Here is a 20,004-nt window from a genome sequence, read left to right as displayed (position 1 = left end):
ATAGGCCTCTCTTTCCAGTGATGGCTGACTAGGCCATCTTTTGATACATATGCAGCTAGAGTAAAGAGCTCCGTAGTACTGGTTAGTTCATAATGTTGTTCCACCTATAGGGTTGCAGATCCCTTTAGCTCCTTGGGGACTTTCTCTAGCTCCTCCATTGGGAGCCCTATGATCCATCCAATAGCTGACTGTGAGCATCCACTTCTGTGTTTGCTAGGCCCCGGCATAGTCTCACAAGAGACAGCTATATCTGGGTCCTTTCAGCAAAATCTTGCTAGTGTATGCAATGGTGTCAGCGTTTGGAAGCTGATTATGGGATGGATCCCCGGATATATCAGTCTCTAGATGGTCCATCGTTTCATCACAGCTACAAACTTTGTCTCTGTAACTCCTTCCATGGGGGTTTTGTTCCTAATTCTAAGAAAGGGCACAGTGTCCACACTTTGGTCTTCTTTCTTCTTGAGTTTCATGCGTTTAGCAAATTGTATCTTATATCTTGGGTATCCTAAGTTTCTGGGCTAATATCCACTTATCAGTGAATACATATTGTGTGAGTTCCTTTGTGATTGGATTACCTCACTCAGGATGATGCCCTCCAGGTCCATCCATTTGGCCAGGAATTTGATAAATTCATTCTTTTTAATAGCTGAGTAGTACTCCATTGTGTAAATGTATCATATTTTCTGTATCCATTCCTCTGTTGAGGGGCATCTGGGTTCTTTCCAGCTTCTGGCTATTATAAATAAGGCTGCTATGAACATAGTAGAGCATGTGTCCTTCTTACCGGTTGGGACATCTTCTGGATATATGCCCAGGAGAGGTATTGCTGGATCCTCTGGTAGTAGTATGTCCAATTTTCTGAGGAACCGCCAGACTGATTTCCAGAGTAGTTGTACAAGCTTGAAATCCCACCAACAATAGAGGAGTGTTGCTCTTTCTCCACATCCTCGCCAGCATCTGCTGTCACCTGAATTTTTGATCTTAGCCATTCTGATTGGTGTGAGGTGGAATCTCAGGGTTGTTTTGATTTGCATTTCCCTGATGATTAAGAATGTTGAACATTTTTTCAGGTGCTTCTCTGCCATTCGGTATTCCTCAGGTGAGAATTCTTTGTTCAGTCCTGAGACCCATTTTTTAATGGGGTTATTTGACTTTCTGGTGTCCACCTTCTTGAGTTCTTTATATACATTGGATATTAGTCCCTTATCTGATTTAGGATAGGTGAAGATACTTTCCCAATCTGTTGGTGGTCTTTTTGTCTTATTGACAGTGTCTTTGGCCTTGCAGAAGCATTGCAACTTTATGAGATCCCATTTATCGATTCTCGATCTTACAGCACAAGCCATTGCTGTTCTATTCAGGAGTTTTTCCCCTGTACCCATATCTTCGAGGCTTTTCCCTACTTTCTCCTCTATAAGTTTCAGTGTATCTGGTTTTATGTGGAGTTCCTTAATCCACTTAGATTTGACCTTAGTACAAGGAGATAGGAATGGATCAATTCACATTCTTCTACATGATAACCGCCAGTTGTGCCAGGACCATTTGTTGAAAATGCTGTCTTTTTTTCCACTGGATGGTTTTAGCTCCGTTGTCAAAGATCAAGTGACCATGAGTGTGTGGGTTCATCTCAGGGTCTTCAATTCTGTTCCATTGGTCTACTTGTCTGTCGCTATACCAGTACCATGCAGTTTTTATCACAATTGCTCTGTAGTACAGCTTTAGGTCAGGCATGGTGATTCCACCAGAGGTTCTTTTGTCCTTTAGAAGAGTTTTTGCTATCCTAGGTTTTTTGTTATTCCAGATGAATTTGCAGATTGCTCTTTCTAATTCGTTGAAGAATTGAGCTTGAATTTTGATGGGGATTGCATTGAATCTGTAGATTGCTTTTGGCAAAAAAGCCATTTTACTATATTGATCCTGCCAATCCATGAGCATGGGAGATCTTTCCATCTTCTGAGATCTTCTTTAATTTCTTTCTTCAGAGACATGAAGTTCTTATCATACAGATCTTTCACTTCCTTAGGTAGAGTCACGCCAAGGTATTTTATATTATTTGTGACTATTGAGAAGGGTGTTGTTTCCCTAATTTCTTTCTCAGCCTGTTTATCCTTTGTGTACAGAAAGGCCATTGGTTTGTTTGAGTTAATTTTATATCCAGCTACTTCATTGAAGCTGTTTATCAGGCTTAGGAGTTCTCTGTTAGAATTTTTAGGGTCACTTATATAAACTATCATATCATCTGCAAAAAGTGATATTTTGACTTCATCTTTTCCAATTTGTATCCCCTTGATCTCCTTTTGTTGTCTAATTGCTCTGGCTAGGACTTCAAGTACAATGTTGAATAGGTAGGGAGAGAGTGGACAGCCTTGTCTAGTCCTGGATTTTAGTGGGATTTCTTCCAGTTTCTCACCATTTACTTTGATGTTGGCTACTGGTTTGCTGTAGATTGCTTTTATCATGTTTAGGTATGGGCCTTGAATTCCTGATCTCTCCAAGACTTTTATCGTGAATGGGTGTTGGATTTTGACAAATGCTTTCTCAGCATCTAACGAGATGATCATGTGGTTTTGTCTTTGAGTTTGTTTATATACTGGATTATGTTGCTGGATTTCCGTATATTGAACCATACTTGCATCCCTGAGATGAAACCTACTCGGTCAGGATGGATGATTGTTTTGATGTGTTCTTGGATTCTGTTAGTGAGAATTTTATTGAGGATTTTTGTATCAATATTCATAAGGGAAATTGGTCTGAAGTTCTCTATCTTTGTTGGGTCTTTTTGTGGTTTAGGTATCAGAATAATTGTGGCTTCATAGAATGTGTTTTGTAGAGTACCTTCTGTTTCTATTTTGTGGAATAGTTTGTGAAGAACTGGGATTAGATCTTCTTTGAAGGTCTGATAGAACTCTGCACTAAACCCATCTGGTCCTGGGCTTTTTTTTTGGTTGGGAGACTATTAATGACTGCTTCTATTTCTTTGGGGGATATAGGACTGTTTAGATCATTAACCTGATCTTGTTTTAACTTTGGTACCTGGTATCTGTCTAGAAACTTTTCCATTATATCCAGGTTCTCCAGTTTTGTTGAGTATAGCCTTTTGTAGAAGGATCTGATGGTGTTTTGGATTTCTTCAGGATCTGTTGTTATGTCTCCCTTTTCATTTCTGATTTTGTTAATTAGGATGCTTTCCCTGTGCCCTCTAGTGTGTCTGGCTAAGGGTTTATCTATCTTGTTGATTTTCTCAAAGAATTAGCTCCTCGATTGGTTGATTCTTTGAATAGTTCTTCTTGTTTCCACTTGGTTGATTTTGCTCCTGAGTTTGATTATTTCCTGCCATCTACTCCTCTTGGGTGAATTTGCTTCCTTTTGTTCTAGAGCTTTTAAGTGTGCTGTCAAGCTGGTAATGCGTTCTCTCTCTAGTTTATTTGTGGAGGCACTCAGAACTATGAGTTTTCCTCTTAGAAATACTTTCATTGTGTCCCATAAGTTTGGGTATATTGTGGCTTCACTTTCATTAAACTCAAAAAAGTCCTTAATTTCTTTCTTTATTCCTTCATTGATCAAGGTATCATTGAGAAGAGTGTAGTTCAGTTTCCACGTGAATGTTGGCTTTCTATTATTTATTTTGTTATTGAAGATCAACCTTAGTCCATGGTCATCTGATAGGATGCATGGGACAATTTTAATATTTTTGTATATGTTGAGGCTTGTTTTGTGACCAATTACATGGTCAATTTTGGAGAAGGTACCATGAGGTGCTGAGAAGAAGGTATATCCTTTTGATTTAGGATAAAATGTTCTGTAGATATCTGTCAGATCCATTTGTTTCATAACTTCTGTTAGTTTTACTGTGTCCCTGTTTAGTTTCTGTTTCCATGATCTGTCCATTGGTGAAAGTGGTGTGTTGATGTCTCCCACTATTATTGTGTGAGGTGCAATGTGTGCTTTGAGCTTTACTAAAGTTTCTTTAATGAATGTGGCTGCCCTTGTTTTCGGAGCATAGATATTCAGAATTGATAGTTCCTCTTGGAGGATTTTACCTTTGATGAGTATGAAGTGCCCCTACTTTTTTTTTAATGACTTTGGGTTGGAAGTCGATTTTATTCGATATTAGAATGGCTACTCTAGCCATTGTTTCTTCAGACCATTTGCTTGAAAAATTGTTTTCCAGCCTTTCATTCTGAGGTAGTGTCTATCTTTTTCTCTGAGATGAATTTCCTGTAAGCACCAAAATGTTGGGTCCTGTTTTTGTAGCCAGTCTGTTAGTCTATGTTTTTTTTTATTGGGGTGTTGAGTCCATTGATATTAAGAGATATTAAGGAAAAGTAATTGTTGCTTCCTATTATTTTTGTTGTTAAAGTTGACATTCTGTTCTTGTGGCTCTCTTATTTTAGGTTTGTTGAGGGATTACCTTCTTGCTTTTTCTGGGACGTGGTTTCCGTCCTTGTATTGGTTTTTTTCTGTTATTATCCTTTGAAGGGCTGGATTGGTGGAAAGATAATGTGTGAATTTGCTTTTTTTCGTGGAATACTTTGGTCTCTCCATCTATGGTAATTGAGAGTTTGGCTGGGTATAGTAGCCTGGGCTGGCATTTGTGTTCTCTTAGTGTCTGTATAACATCTGTCCAGGCCCTTCTGGCTTTCATAGTCTCTGGTGAAAAATCTAGTGTAATTCTGATAGGCCTGCCTTTATATGTTACTTGACCTTTTCCCCTTACTGCTTTTAATATTCTATCTTTATTTAGTGCATTTGTTGTTCTGATTATTATGTATCAGGAGGAGTTTCTTTTCTGGTCCAGTCTATTTGGAGTTTTGTAGGCTTCATGTATGTATCATGGGCATCTCTTCCTTTAGGTTTGGGAAGTTTTCTTCTATAATTTTGTTGAAGATATTTGCTGGTCCTTTGAGTTGAAAATCTTCATTCTCATCTACTCCTATTATCCGTAGGTTTGGTCTTCTCGTTGAGTCCTGGATTTCCTGGATGTTTTGAGTTAGGATCTTTTTGCATTTTGCATTTCTTTGATTGTTGTGCCGATGTTCTCTATGGAATCTTCTGCACCTGAGATTCTCTCTTCCATTTCTTGTATTCTGTTGCTGATGCTCACATCTATGGTTCCAGATTTCTTTCCTAGGGTTTCTTTCTCCAGCGTTGCCTCACTTTGGGTTTTCTTTATTGTGTCTACTTCCCTTTTTAGGCCTTGGATGGTTTTATTCAATTCCATCACCTGTTTGTTTGTGTTTTCCTGCAATTCTTTAAGGGATTTTTGTGCTTCCTCTTTAATGTCTTCTACCTGTTTAGCGGTGTTCTCCTGTATTTCTTTAAGTGAGTTATTAAAGTCCTTCTTGATGTCCTCTACCATCATCATGAGATATGCTTTTAAATCCGGGTCTAGCTTATGGGGTGTAATGGGGTGCCCTGGACTGGGCGAAGTGGGAGTGCTGGGTTCTGATGATGGTGAGTGGTCTTGCTTTCTGTTAGTAAGATTCTTACATTTACCTTTTGCCATCTGGTAATCTCTGGAGTTGGTTGTTATAGTTGTCTCTGTTTAGAGATTGTTTATCTGGTGATTCTGTTACTGTCTATCAGCAGACCTGGGAGACTAGCTCTCTCCTCTGAGTTTCAGTGGTCAGAGCACTCTCTGCAGGCAAACTCTCCTCTTACAGGGAAGGTGCACAGATATCTGGCATTTGGACCTCCTCCTGGCTGAAGATGAAGGCCCAAAACAGGACCTTTCCCAGAAGCTGTGTTGCTTTGGCCTGTCACAGAAGCTGTTAGCTTCTGTAGTTCACACTCTCACCTGTGCAGACAACTTTGAGCAGAGTCTCAGAACCAAGATGTCTTCTGTTGATCCTGAAGCAAAAGCCTCCCGGGCTGGGCAGACACCTGTCCTCTGGCCGGGAAGGTGTCCGGATATCTGGAGCCCGAAAAGGGCGCTGCCTCAGAAGCTCTGTGGCTTCTGTCTGTCCCAGAAGCTTTCAGCTTCTGTGGTGCACACTCTCACCTGTACTGACTACTTTCGACGGAGTCCCGGAACCAAGATGGCTCCCACCAATCCTCAAGATTGTATTATTAATCATGCATAGCATACCATTTTAAAATAGTTTCTAATATATGAACTACAGAATGGCTAAATGTAGCTAATTAACAAATGTACAATCTCACAGGAATCTCATTTTGTGCTACAATTTGCTATTCAGTCTCTGTACCTTTTCAGGCTTATATCAGCACTAGGCATAGGCTCTAAAGATCTCTGGAATTTCTGTTGCTCCTAGCTCCAGCGACATATCCTTTGACCAACATCACCACATTCTCTTGGGATCACAGCTTTGGGTTTTTATAGATCTAAGCAAAGCTCAAGGGGCACGAGGCTTCCTGTAGGGCTCTCTGAGACTGCAGCTGAGCCACACACTCAGTAATTGCGGATCTTCTCTGGAATTTAATTTCCTCCTAGCTGAGAGGCTCACAGGGATACTCCCAAAAAGTCCCCAACTGAGGAAGTGTTTCATTTCTTAACCCTGGCAAATGAAGTTGTCCTAGTTTTCAGTTGATAGGTAGGTTGGGAAGTTTTAAATACTTATCCAGACTCTACTCTTGCCAATGCTGGCCTTAGAGGCATGTTACAAGGGTTTCCTGTCTTTGGGGAAGGTGAGCTCCTGAAAGTATCATCCTAGTGACAGGAGATGACTGTGCCACATTCTCTCCATACCTGTATTATTTTTCCCTTGAACTGCATTTGTAAGTCTGGTGTTTTCTCATTGGCAAGCATTCTCCCATCAGTTTTGCTTTTCCCAGAGAATCACATTTTTCTTAGATGAGCACAGCATTCTTTCAAATGTCTTCTATGTGTGAGTCATAGGGACCCACCACAGTGAAGGAAAAAAGTCCATCTGTCAAGCTGAGCAGGTGATGACTCACAGCAGACCGAGGGCACATTCCTGCAGAAGGCACTTCTGTATTTTATCATGGGCAATTTTCCCACCACCTCCACCAGAAAAATGAAGTGCACTTGGGGCATTTCCCACGCACTAATACCTGCTACCTCTCTTCCAGAATGATAGTCACAGGACATTTTCTCACATGTCAATGGTGGTGCATGGTTAACTGTGGTTTAGACTTAAGAGGAGGTTGCATGCAAGTAAGAAATTGACATGTAGACAGAAAGTGCGTGTATAAGATAATGGATGGTTTCTTGGGTGCTTTGGGGAATCAATTTTGTTATTCTGTTGCCTCCATCAGTCTTTTTGGTTAATTTAAGATGTGATCAAGCCTTAACTGTGTTTTTACTTTGACTTCTTGACACTTCTTTTGGTATTAGGCACCATGATATCCAAACAAACAAACAAACAAATAAACACACACTATGATGTCCAAAAAAACCCAAACAAACAAAACCAAAAAACAAACAACAACAACAACAACAAAAATGCAGGCTGATTTAGAACCATAAGTACTTTCTAATGCCCTCCTGGAACTCTCTCCTTTGTCTTTACAGCAGTTCACACCCTCAGTTACTGAGGTTTCAATGACTCCCACTGAACTGTGAGATCCTAGACAAAGGAAGCCATGTCTGTTTACACAGCATCTTGATTGGTGGCCTGTGCATCATAGACTTTCCATAGCTGATCAATGAATAAAACCAATTAACAGCTGGCATCTTCTTACCCTGGAAACAAGGCTCAGAGTCCTTCTTTTAAACCCCTAAGGTTATTTCATCCATCCAGGGACTGAAGGGGAGTCCACAGAGTCCCTCAAGTCTCCCTAATTTCTTAGGCTCATTTTTGTACCCCCACCTCACCCCACACTGCCTAATGGCTAATGCAAGAAGGTGCTGTGGTCTGCTTCACCCTAGCGCTAGCCTGCCCCTTTCTCGCACTGTTCCAGGTTGCCTACTTGAGCTCATCTCTGTGGCTTCCTATCCAGATTTTTAAAGCCCTTTCTCTCTGATCTGTGTGTTTGTAAGTTGGGCATCAGCAAAATCTCCTATTTGTACAACATTTTTTTTCCTCTATAATTCCGAAAGGAATGAAATTTGACTGTAGAAACAGTAGCAAACTCAGTCTTAAACTTCAATATTATGGGGGGACCAAGAAGGAATAAAGCAAAACTAGGCTTTCTCCAGGTTTCCAGGGGTTAGTTGTAACAGAGGTTCATCCTAGAGAAATGAAGTTTAGACCCAGAAAGTACAGCAGAGAAAAGGGTTATGTGACATGATATCAGACCTCATGTATAAGTGGTCTTCTAGGAAACTGCACAACCGTAAATCCTGCCCACTCTTTGGTCTCAGCACAATACATGCGAGTCCTAGGGTGATCACTAACAGCTAAAGGACAGGATGCTAAAGCATACTCATATGCGTGTAGTCCCTAAAGAGTCTAAAGCTATGCAGGGCATCTTATATCTTTAAGCCCAATTTTCTACTCTAAGTTTAGATATTGAAAGGCATATTATACATATTATTATCAAACTTTAAATCATTTAAAATATATCCAGTGGGATCCAAATATCATAATGATTCGACACTCTTATTAAAATAGGTGACCATATGTAGTGTAAAAATATTAAAAATGCAATCCATGCTACCTCCCGGCAAGGCACGGACGGGCTTGGTTCTCATCTCTGGCAGACTGTTTAACCCGGAGTTCCAAAATCTCACCACCCGACTTTCCAAGTTCCCGTTGGCGGGTCACTACCACGCCAGCCCTACTCTTTTAAATTCCCACGGTCTTTTGGGGTGCCCTTCTTTTTTTTTTTTTTTTTTTTTTGGTTTTTCGAGACAGGGTTTCTCTGTATAGCTCTGGCTGTCCTGGAACTCACTTTGTAGACCAGGCTGGCCTCGAACTCAGAAATCCGCCTGCCATGCTTTGCTGCCATACATTTCTCTCTGTAACCCAGTTGAGTCGCAGCATGAAGGAAAACACCACACAAACTTAATTCAGAATCAACAGGTAATTCAATCTCTGGGCACAACAACTAGAATCCTAATCTTTCTCTCTTTTTTTTTTTTTTTTTTTTTTCGAGACAGGGTTTCTCTGTTTAGCCCTGGCTGCTGTCCTGGAACTCACTCTGTAGACCAGGTTGTCCTCGAACTCAGAAATCTGCCTGCCTCTGCCTCCCAAGTGCTGGGATTAAAGGTGTGAGCCACCATGCCCGGTTTAGAATCTTGTAAGCCATATTAAATATAAATCCTCTTGCGGCGAATCCTAGTGGATTCGCCATCTAAACCGCGGGTGGCAGTGGGGGGTGGGGGTGGGGACATACTTGTAGCTACATCTTGACCTCCTGCTGTCCCCATTCAAAACACTTATCTCTCTCCTGCCTTGTCTCTTCCACTCTCTGACATGGAAATCCTGCCTACTTGCCCAGTGATTGGTTTCTTTATTCATTAGAAGGGTCACATGAAGTTCAGAGTAAGACTCTTCATTCCAAGTAGCCCCTCTTGGAGAAACTAAATTAGCATCAAAATAAAACACAGTACCAGGGCTATCCACAACAACCCTAGGTATTTGAAATGTTTATCACTTACTTTTGCCACATAATTTTATCCTAAAATAACTACATTGTCCTAAAAGTCTTACATTAATTACCTTATTAAAAAATCTATGTAACAAATCTATAGGTATATCTATATATGTTTAAATTTCAACATTTAAAACTCTCCCAAAATTGAATTACTATACTAACTAGAAAGCAATTGATTAAATAGGGATGTAAAATTTGTGGGGCGTAATGTAAATGGATAAAACTTTAAACAGGACTTTATTTTCTAGTTAGTCTGCATATCTGTGAATGAACCTTATGGCTAAAATGTGACAGGGTTGAACATCCATTTTGTTTTCATTTTTGATTTTCGACATAACAATGTTGTTAGAAAACGTGTACTCCCATAATTGTGCAGTTAGGAGTGGGGACAGAATGGCACCTACTCCGATAAGCATCTTCCTTTGGTGTGAAGTGCCAGCGCTTGGCTCAGAAGAGGAGGAAGAGTTAGTTTAAGGATCTCCCGGCTGAAGAACTGCTTAAATCCTCTTCCTTATCTTCTAAAACCAAAGGAGCTGAAAACTGCTTGACTTGTGGTGCATCCCCCAAAGGCTTATTAAGAGTTCTTTGCTTCTGGGTACCAATGCCAAGAGGGTTGTTCCCTTGATCCTTATCTGTCATGTTTTTATACTCGGAAACATCTTTAGGACAGGGAGGAAATTTTTTTTTTCAAAATGAGGGAAAAGATAAGTTATCCTTTATTGTAAAGGATAGACTTTCTAAGAGTGCTTCATAGAAGCTGAGCACAGGGAAATTTAGTGCTCTGAACCCTTCTATCAGCCCAGCACAGAGGGTGCTCATCTCTAATCCCAACACTAGGAGGGACGAGACTGGAAAAAGAGCAAGCTCAAGGCTTCCTAGGCTACTTGAGAACAATTTGAGTGCAGCCTGGCTACACGGTTGAATGTCTCAAGAAAATAAATCTGTGTCTGACTATCCCCCAGAATTCCTCTCACATGAAGAGAACTGCTAGATTAGTGTTCGGGCTTCAGTTATCTCAGATGTCTTTTTAAAAAAGTGATGACCATTAATATTCTCATTAATAATAATTAATAGTCTCATTAATATTCCCTAAACAGCACCCCAAAATATTTTCTGGTGTTTTTTTGGTTATTTTGGTTTTTTTAATTTTTATTTAATTTAATTTTATTTAATTTTATTTTATTTATTTATTTATTTATTTATTTATTTATGTTTTTTTCAAGACAGGGTTTCTCTGTGTAGCCCAGGCTGTCCTGGAACTTACTCTGTAGACCAGGCTGGCCTCAAAGTCAGAAATCCACCTGCCTCTGCCTCCCAAGTGCTGGGATTAAAGGCATACGCCACCACTGCTCTGCCCAAAATGTTTTCTGAATTCTAAGTTTCTATCAAGGCAGCCATTCCTGTAATTTTTATAATCACTTATCTGTATAATACATTTAAAATGCTTTATTGGTAGTAATAACAAGAAATAATAACTGATCTAGTATTTGTGTATATATTACATCCTAGTTATTTTCCATAGAAGTCCTATGAATTCTATATTACTAACAACACTATAAAATGCTTATTATCTCTATACTGCCGATAATGAAATTGGATCAGAGATCAAATGTTGCCTGTTCGTTCACTAGTAAATGGTAGAACTAGGCTTCATCTCCAGGAAACTTAGGGGCAACAGCTGGCACTTAAACTCCACTTAACATTACCTAATAGACTATCACCATTGTTCTTAACACCACTGGGGTTTCCAGTGGATCCTTAGGAGCAGCAGCACACAACAGCAGAGTGTTTGTTGGAGGGAACATTGGTGATGCCTTTAGATGCAAGTCCGAGAAGGATGCTGGAGCAGTGGTTGTGGACAATGGAAAAGCAGAGTGTGGGTGGAGCATTCCAGTCCCAGGACGAGAGGACTTAGAAATGAGGGTGGCAAGTGGATTGGACCTTCTCACTATGGCTTTCTGCCGGGTTCCTTCCAGGAGCTGGCGAGTAGAGCAGAGAGTGAACCTGTATGTGCCGGTGATGCCGAGTGTCCTGTGCACATAGGCATGTGTGGAAGATCCTGAGAATCTATAGCATCAGTCTAGATGTTACTGTGAACGTATGCACTGACTGCACCCCAGACAGACACTATCAATGTCTAAGATAGAGAAGGCTGATAAAGTGTGCTGCGTTCCCGGCTCAGGAATGTTTTGGTTTCGAACAGTTTTCCGTTTCACTTGCCAGAGGCAATGTAAAGTCATGCAAAAAAAAAAAAAAAGGTCTTAGATTAATTAGATCACCTCATGGTTTGGGAAGAAAATTGATAAACACAAACCTTGCTGAATGCCTTGAAGGTCAGAGAGTCAGTGCCTGTCAGAACAAGAGAAGGAAATTCCCAAGGTTTTGACAAAGTTACATGTGGCCGTTGGGAGCTACAGTTCCTGGGTTTGTGCATTCTGTGTTGTGGTGTTGGGGCACGCATCTTGTTTAGATGGGAGGTGAAGTAGAAGTAGGAAAATTAGCACCTAGACAATGGAGTTGTGAGTTCAAATCTGAAGAGAAACAAGCCGTGGAGGCTGTTCTTGAGGTTGTTCACGTTTGTCTCTGGGCACCTCTTTCTGAGAGCCAGAATACTGTGAGAACAGTTGCTGATAAAGAACTGGAAACAAACAAACCCCTAAAGTAATGTTTAATTTTGAATTCAACCCCTAAGGTAATGTTTAATTTTTGGGAAAATCCTAAAGCAAACTAGATTAATTCCCCCCATTGCAGAGTATATCCTCATATAAAACCTGACAGAAGATTTGAGATAGCAGCAACATGAAAGAATCCTGGTGCAGGACTTTTATTTCTAAATAAGAGCCTGTTGCAGTAAAGCTATGAAAAGACAATCACTTTGTGCACAGTACCAACATCAAAATAGTAGCTGTACAGCACCGTGAATAACAGTGATCTGTAAATACATGGCGAGAGTTTAGACAGGCAAGTTTAAATTCGTTATTGGAAAGAATCAGCCAATACTTCAAACTTTTCAAACATGGCATGGGTTGTCTTATGACATAATAGGGTGAAAACAGGCAAGGAGAAGCTTTTAAGGATATTATAGGGGTGCTGCCTCTTTAGTGGAAGTTTGGGCAAAGTGACACACGGGTTCCTTATCAAATGAGGTCATCTTTTCTCTCAAGCCTCTTTCCACTTTAGCACAAACTTTTAAAATAAAAAGTTTACCTGGATATTTCATTTTTTCTTCCTTAACTTTATAGATAGAACACTTACGAGGCAGGTAAATTCACTTACTTGTTAAGTTACATTTATTAGATAACATGATTGTGGTTTGCATATATCCTATTATGTGTTTTTCTTTTTTGAAAGAAGGACTAGAATATGAATTACCATGCTGCATTCCAGGTTGCAGACATTTCACTGAAGGCAAAGGGAGAGGATGATTTTATCCAGGGGGAGGAACATCTAATTGTTGAGTGGTTAGAGGGCCTTCCTGACACAAGGAAAGAGTAACACCAAGTACACTTTCTGTATTAATATTTTTAGTTGGCCTATAAAATAATGGGTTTCATTGTAACACTTTCATACATACATGGTTGGATTTCTTTCATATTCACCCCTCAGAACCTTCTCTTGTCTGCTCTCCCCCTTCTTTCTATCAAATAGCCTCCCTCCTGCTTCCATACCATATACATATATTAAAGTCTAGATCAGAGAGGAAACGTGGTGTTTCTCTTTCCTAATTCTCTCTCTCCTTTTTCTCCTTCCTTTCTTTTTGGTCTCCTTTCTCTCTCCAAATATCCCCACTTTTCTTTCTACTTTCTCCTCTCTCTTTACCTCCCTCCCTCTGTCCCTCCCTTTCCCTCTTCCCCTCCCCCTCTCTCTTTCTCATGCACACACACTTTGTCCGTACTGGGGATCAAAGCAAGGACCTTGTACAATTTATACATGTGAACCTCTCCTGGACTATAGTTTCACTGCCACTCACTCTTTTTGATTTCCTTGAGATTTTGAAACAGCGTTTTGTTAGGATATTCAGGCTGGCCTTGAACTCAGTCTGTGACCTAGGGAGGTCTTGAATTCACCATCTTCCTACCTCAGTCTCCTGCATAATTGAGATTATAGGCTTGCAGCAATGAGCTCAAAGGAATACACACACTAATGGGTATATTTACTTATTCAGACAATATTTATCATGGTATTCTACCCAACAAGATGGAGCGATTCCTACTTTTATGACACCCAGTTTCTGAGCAAAGAGAGACAAACAATGAGGAAAACTACTAAGCTAACAACACATGCAAAAGGAATGGGCTAGACAGCTTCCCTTACCTAAAAATGCTGCTTACAAGTAAATGGGACACTGCCCATGGAAGGACTGTCTAATATAGGATAGCTGTATAGTATTTGACTTGAACCATACAGGGTCAAAGAGAGAATAGGCATGTGAAAGTCGGGGGTCAAGTATGGGGCCTTGCAATATGAAGAAGATTAACTTGTTGAAGAACACCAGAACACAACGACCATAGTCTCCTGAACATGAATAAGGGAGATGCTTGGATTGAGAAGGTCAGACCATGTACAAGGGACAATCATGAGGTTCTTGTACATTATAGAAATGTATTTGATTTTTATTTCTACTACAATTTCATCATTGGAGATATTTAAAGAAGTAAAAAGGAATTTCCTTGTCTTGAGAAAATCTTTTGGCTTCATCTAGGAAGCCCATTGCTAGGAGGGAAGTGAAGTCTAAAATATAGGTTAGTAGACAGTTGAATATATAAAAATAAAAACATTTTTTAAAAAATGAAAATATTCTATTTTTCATGCTGGGCTACTTGTTACCAAGAGCTGCTATACTGATGAGCTCTAAGTGAGAAGCATCTTTAATGACAAACCCTAGCTCTCCCTCCAAACCGTGCTTTCTATTAGCTTGTTGATAAAAAGTTTACAGGTACTATACTTACATTCCAATTTTGCAACTCACATCCTCCATGGGAGGATAATTTTCACACTGGTGTGTGCAAGTCCCCAGAGGGAACCATTCACTCAAAGGAAATCCAAGGATACAGAACCAACAGAAAAGGATAGTGGGAAATAAAACAGAAAGACATTCTCGATTTATGGTCCCTTGATTAAGCCCATTGGCTTCTTATGCTGCCTGTAGCTTGTGCTATTTGAATTAATGGTGGACTCTGTGTTCTACCCTAAAGCATAACCAGACACCCTCCCTACCTTCTTTATAGAGTCTTGGTTATCTCTAATCTTCACAGTACATGGTAAATATTCCCATCTTACAACGATTCAATGCAGGAGCACTCCAGCTGTGTGCAGCATTGTGATTGTTTATATATGCTCGGCCTAGAGAGTGACACTATTAGAAAGTGTGGCCTTGTTGGAGTAGATGTGTCTTTGTGGGCATGGGCTTTAAGACCTGCATTCTAGCTACTTGGAAGCCAGTATTCTGCTAGCAGCCTTCAGAAACCTCTGAACATGCAAACCATCCCTAATTAAATGTTGTGCTTATAAGACTCGCCTTGGTCATGGTGTCTGTTCACAGCAGTAAAACCCTAAGGCAAGCATGTATTAGAAGCACATGAAAGGTTGTTGAAAGACAGATTTCTGGATCCCACTTCAGTTTCAGACTCAGTAGATGGAGCCCAAGGATCTGCAAGTTCTAGATATTCACAAGTGGTGATGGTGGCACAGTCCAGGGAGCTGTGCTTTGAGAATTGCCAATGTACAGAAAACGAGTGGCAGGTGAGAAATGAAGACGAGGCAGCAGGGATTGAAGCACAGCTCAGCTTGTTACAGTTGTGCAATAGCTGTACCAAGATTAAATCTTTATCTTTGACTTGAACTACAAACATATTTGAGATGGGAAAAGTGTTAAAATAATGAATCCCAGCTTGAAAACATGCAGTCTCAGGGCAGCAAGTTCTGCTCTTTGGCTGGGTGGTGGGGGCAGGAGTAGAAGCTTAGGATTCTGGGATAATCAAGTGAAACCACATCTTCTGTGGCATTTGACTTTTAGATGCTAACACTATAGTTTTTCACTATGGTCCTCATACTTGACTTAATGCAGGACTTTTTAGAAATAACTCATCCACATGACCTGTGCCAAGATCAGGGATGAGGTCTGGGCACTGGGATGTCTGAGTGTTCTCCAGGTCACTGTGTGTGGTCATCACTGTGGCTTCTCAGTAACTTTGCAAACACTAACTTTCTCTACCCAGAAACCAGTGCCAAGTTCCAAACTTGTGAGTTGTGAGCTGAGTGAAAGGGACAAAGGTTGATTTCTCAGAGTTCCTACTTGTATCAATTAGCCTAAGAACAGGACATAAAAAGGATAAAGGAAAAGCTCGTGTGATAGTAGCCAACCAGAATGGCTCTTGGATGGCAGTTCTATAAAGTAAGGTTATTTTCAGATATTCGAGGATTTCTGTAGTATAAAAAAATTAGAATTATTTTTCAACGTCATAAGGTCAAATATGGGTCATTGAAACAAACAAAAACAACAACAACAACAAGCAATTTTCTGTGTATTCAGAAGCCTGATTTTGAGACCAGCACCTGCCTTCCTGAAATAGAGACAAACAGGTTTGGTCTATGCATTTGATTTCTTGTTTCGCCTGTGACATCACTTTTTCCAGTTAGTTATTGGGAACATTTCTGTTTTGTTGGCCCATACTTGCCAGGTCTCAGACTGCCTAGGAAATGAAGGGTAAGGATAGAAGGGGAATTGTAATCACTTGGCAGCCTTCATCAGCTCAGGCTCTGGGTACGCACTGGAAATAGAGAATAGAGGTGAGTCATGGCCATGCTAAGACACGTTGGCAAGATGACTGTCAGAAGGGTTTCCTGCTCAACTCCGGAGGAAGCAGATGAGAAACTTATTATTTTCTCTGCTGTTCTACCTATTTCTATTGCAAGCAATTCTCTAGACAATCTCTGAGCTATTTCTCAGAACTCTCTTGGTCTGTTTTTCCAAGTACAGAAAGTGGGATGCCGGTTCTTGGATGCGCCTCTAGGTCTTAATTGATGAGTTTGATACAAGAAACGTCATCCCAAAGTGAAGACACAATCAGGCCTCCCACACAGAGAACCTAGAATAGAAAGGACTGCTTGAGGTGCTTCTTCAAACACCAGAGCACTGGCAAGTATTCTGGAAAGAAAAACCACAGCTACCAAGAAGACAAAGCCAAAGGCAGCTTCCCTGATCAAGGAAAGATTAACTAGACCACAGCCATCGTCACTGAGTGAGCCCATACACAATTTCTGGAAACAGGGTTCTAACCTTGGTGTGTTTCTGAACTTCCTGGATGCTTCTTGTCAAGACAAATCCACTGTTGTAGTGCACAGCACCAAATCCTGAAGATTCTCTCCCCCAGTAATTCCTTGTCATTGCAATTTCTATTAACTGTACAAAGCAATGAGTTTTCGTTATGACATTTTCATGCGAATGATGTACTTTGATCATGTTCATCCTTGCTGGTTCCTGCCTCCTTGCCAACTTATTTTTCTCTTCCTCTTTTCAAATAATCCCAGTTCCAATTTCATGATTTTAAATTAAATCTACTACCTGAATATGGGAGAAAACATGCAATATTTATCTTTCCAAACACGACATTTCACTTAATATCATGATCTATGCTTCCACTAGGTTTCTGCACTGCTGATCTCATTCTTCTTCACACTGGAATAATCCTCTGTTGTGCCTATCTATGAACTTTTCTTTATCCCATCTTTCCATCTGTGATACAGAGGCTAATCCAATAAATTGTCTACCATGAATACTACCATAATAAATCTGGATGTGCAAAATTTTTCTTGTATTCTGACTTGAATTCTCCAACACCATAAAATTCAATCTTAGGGTTAATTTTAATTTAGCTCTTGTAGGAACTCCATTACTGACTTACAGCATGTTAAAAGCTATGTTAATCTAAACCCTCATCATAGGGGTTCACTGCTGTGCTGCCTCTCTACCTCGTATGCCCACACCAGCATCTGTTGTCTCTTCTCTTCAGAATATCCATTCTAACTGGGGTGAGATCAACTCTCGCTATAGTTTTGGTTTCACATTTTTCTAAAAGGCAAAGATGTTGAACAGTTTTTTCACTTTTGAGGGAGTCTTTCTTCTTTCAAGAACTGTTTGTCCAATTTATTTGGCAATTGATTCAAACGTTTGTTTCTAATGTTTATTGGTATAGTAGTAAGTTAGTAAAATCATTTTATCCAAATAATAATTCCCTGTCAGAAGAATACCTGGCAAGGGTTTTCTCCATTTTCTACAATGTCTGTTTACATGACTGCTCCCTTTCTGTGTAGAGGCTTTTTAATGGAACACTGTTTCCCATGCAATCTTCCACAGGCTTTTGGTATATAACAGCTCACCTCTTGCTCTTATTTCCTAAGTGATTAACATTCTCTTCAGAAAGTCATTGCACCCCTATGTCTTTAAGTGTTTCCCCTCTGATTTCTTAGAATTATTCCAAAGTATCTGACATATTATTAAATGACTTTATCAGAACTAAAGAAACGGATTTAATTTTAGAGTTCTACATATAGGCATCAAGTTCCCCCAGGACTCCTTGCTGAAGAATCTTTTCTCTAACACCTGTTTTTGTCATCCTTGTCAATAATCTAATGGCTGTATGTAGCTGCATTAGGGGTCTACTACTCAATCCCATTGGCTCTGTATCTGGTTTGTGCCAGTGTTGTAATGTTTTGTTACCATATGCCATCTAATTTGAAATCAGGTATGCAGTACCTCCAAGTTTTGCTTCCCCCCACCCCCTTAAGATTATTTTGACCATTTGGAGTCTGTTGTGTTTCCATATGAATTTTAGGACTAGTCTTGCTATATATATGAAGACTATATGGTGATTTTAATAGGCATTTGTAGTGGTATGTATAGTAAAGCCTTTCTTTATGTCTGGCTTTAAATGAAATGAAAAACTTGGTATCTGTCTTTGAGTGAACTGTTTTAGCAAAGTCTTTGTCATGTTTGGGTCAATCGGTGGAAGCTTAGAAATTTTGAGACTGTTTGAATCCTAAAGAAATGTTGTCTCTCTAGAGAATCTGCACTTGGTGCCATGTGAGAACCTTCAGCTACACCAACCTTGGTCCAAAGACAGTCTTGGCAAATCTGGAGTTCCAGCCGTGATCAAAAGGGACTGAGATTTGTGTGGGTTGTGCACTCTCACGGGCAGCAAGGGCAGGATAACCTTGGTAGCTGGAACCTTCCCAGCCCCAATAAACCTGGTACAATTTTTTAATAAAGTAACTTGGTGTCAATCTTTTCCAAGAAGGCTGAGCCATTCTGCTCCTTCAGAAAATGAAGGCTTAGCATCTTTGTGAGCTTCTCTCTCTACTTCAGCACCTATGAACAACAGCAGCCAATAGGTATTATATTGGGATCTTTGAATTGTTTTTGGTAATACCTCCATTTTAATTCTACCAATCCATGAGTAAGGGAAATCTTTTAACCTTCTAGTGCTTTTCAAATTTTTTCCTTGGCATATTGGCTCCCCTTTATGAGTTCATTTCCCTCTTTGGTTATATTTTTGCTCCTAGGTATTTCTTTTATTATTTTTAAGTTTATTGTAAATAGAAATTTTCCTTAAATTCTTTTCTTAACAACCGTATTGATATGTAGAAAATCTATTTATGTTGTTTTGTGGGGTTTGTAGCCTACTAGTTGTTGAAAGTGACGATCATACGTGAAGTTGGAGCTGTTAGGATTTATTTTTTTAAGTATCATATGATAAACCAACTTCTTCCTTTCATGTTTGTATCACTTTTTATTTCTTTCTCTTGTCTTGAAACTCTGGCTAACAGTTAAAGTATCATACTATACAAGAGTGGAAAGTGTGGAAACTCTTGTCTTTATTAAATTCCTAATTTTAGGGGGGGAAGTTTCCATTTTTCCCTACTAAGAATAGTATTTGCTCTATGCAGCCTTTATCATGTTGAGTTATGGTCTTAGTCATGTGTGTGGGCCTCTCATCAGGTCTTGGGTGAGTTTTTTCGGCTGCTTGCTTGAACTCTCTTGGAGCTGATTGCTCACTATCAAAACTAGATGTTTTAAATCTTTGATGATCAGTTATTTTGGTGTTTATTTATATTTATTTATGTATTTATTTGATTCTGTTATTGGTAGGCATGGAAGATGGAGGAGCAAGAAAGAAGAAAATTAAATAGCAAGAGGAAAAATAAAGTGGGAAGATTGGATCCTTTGGAATAAACTGAACCTTGTAAGTCTTTTTCCTAACTTGTGTGGACTAGAGCAAATTACTGAAGAAGGAGAAGGATGTCACAGGAATCCTGCCTTTCTAGGACATGGGGGTGGCCTAAACTTGTGATATTTACATCTGAAGTAAAAGGTAGACTCCTCAGACTAAGTCCTTAGCCTGTGGAATCTGTGCCAACACTGGACTCTTAGTGACAGAATTAAATGAAATCATTGTGTGTATTATTGATGCTTATATTGATTGTTGG

General features: G+C 39.8%; 1 long non-coding RNA gene across 1 annotated transcript in view; it reads left to right on the top strand.

Annotated features, from left to right (window-relative positions):
- Positions 1 to 19,752, top strand: part of LOC147006181 (uncharacterized) — a 102,442-nt gene extending 82,690 nt beyond the window's left edge. The window contains exon 3 of the long non-coding RNA XR_015046550.1: positions 19,667 to 19,752. This is a non-coding gene — a long non-coding RNA (uncharacterized LOC147006181). The remainder of the gene's footprint in view (positions 1 to 19,666) is intronic.
- The last annotated feature ends 252 nt before the right edge of the window (positions 19,753 to 20,004 follow it).

Source organism: Mus caroli, unplaced genomic scaffold (genome assembly GCF_978045245.1).
Source record: "Mus caroli unplaced genomic scaffold, Mus_caroli_1 scaffold_1, whole genome shotgun sequence".
NCBI lineage: Eukaryota > Metazoa > Chordata > Mammalia > Rodentia > Muridae > Mus > Mus caroli.
The sequence above is the reverse complement of the archived record's forward strand: the minus strand, read 5'-3'. Positions and strand labels throughout refer to the sequence as shown.